The sequence below is a fragment of the Choloepus didactylus genome, chromosome X (assembly GCF_015220235.1).
Source record: "Choloepus didactylus isolate mChoDid1 chromosome X, mChoDid1.pri, whole genome shotgun sequence".
NCBI classification, from domain to species: domain Eukaryota; kingdom Metazoa; phylum Chordata; class Mammalia; order Pilosa; family Megalonychidae; genus Choloepus; species Choloepus didactylus.
The window spans coordinates 167,700,030-167,701,322 of record NC_051334.1 but is presented as its reverse complement, the minus strand read 5'-3'; the positions used below and the strand labels follow the sequence as shown (position 1 = coordinate 167,701,322).

Below are 1,293 nucleotides of genomic sequence, written 5' to 3'. Positions count from 1 at the left end.
TCTCCAGGATACACCACATGTTGGGTCTTGATAAAAGTAAAAAGACTGAAATTATACAGAAGAACTTTCTCTGGTCATACTGGAATGAAGCTGGAAATCAACACCAGGCAGAGGACTGGAAAACTCACAAATTTTTGAAGGGAGAACACCACCCTCTTAAACAATCAGTGGGTCAAGGAAGAAATTGCAAGAGAAATCAACAAAGATCTTGAGACAAATGAAAAGAAGATCACAACATATCAAAACTTACAGGATGCAGGGAACACACTGCTGAGAGGGAAATTTATAGCCCTAAATGCCTACGTTAAAAAGGAAGAAAGAGCTAACAAATCAAAGATCTAACTACACACCTGGAGGAACTAGAAAAAGAATAGCAAACTAATCCCAAAGCAAGCAGAAGGAAAGAAATAACAAACACTAGAACAGAAATAAACGAAATTGAGAACAAAAAAATTAGTAGAGAGAACAAAACCAAAAGTTGGTTCTCTGAGATCAACAAAATTGACAAGCACTTAGCTAGACTGACAAAGAAAAAAGAAAGAGAGAGAAGATGCAAATAAATAACATAAGAAATGGGAGGGGGACATTACTACTGACCCCAGAGAAATAAAAAAGACAAGAGGATGCTATGAACAACTGTACACCAAAAACTAGACAACTTAGATGCAATGGACAGTTTCCTAGAAACACAACAACAGTCTACACTGACCCCAGAAGAAATAGAAGACCTCAACAGACCAGTCACAAGAGACTGAAACAGTCATCAAAAACCTACCAACATCCCCTCATGTCCATCACTGGGCTCTGATCACCCCGAGACACAGTGCCCCCCCACCAGGACCTTTGACCCCTGGGATCTGAGGAGCCCCAGCTCTGGGGAAGGCTTTGACAGTATCTGGGAGTCCCAGGCCATCTCTTCCCCCCTCACCCAAAAATAATAATTAAAAAAAAAACTACTGACAAGAAAAGCCCAGGACCAGATGGCTTCACAGCCGAACTCTACTAATCATTCCAAGAACAATTAATACCAATTCTGCTCAAACTCTTCCAAAGCAACTGAAAAGGGAATGCTACTTAAATCACTCTATGAAGTCAACATCATCCTAATACCAAAGCCAGGTAAAGACACAAGAAAATAAAATTACAGACCAATCTCTAATGAATATAGATGTAAAAATCCTCAGCAAAGTACTTACAAATCAAATCCAACTTCACATTAAAAGATGAGTTTTAATGATTAAGTGGGTTTTATCCCAGGTATGCAATGGTGGTTCAACATAAGAAAAATCAATT

The 1,293-nt window shown here is 38.9% G+C and overlaps 1 non-coding gene across 1 annotated transcript; it reads left to right on the top strand.

The window, feature by feature from the left end:
- The first annotated feature begins 776 nt into the window (after positions 1–776).
- LOC119523898 lies at positions 777–868 on the top strand. The gene has a single exon (XR_005214702.1). It is a non-coding gene; the product is annotated as a small nucleolar RNA SNORD88 (small nucleolar RNA).
- The last annotated feature ends 425 nt before the right edge of the window (positions 869–1,293 follow it).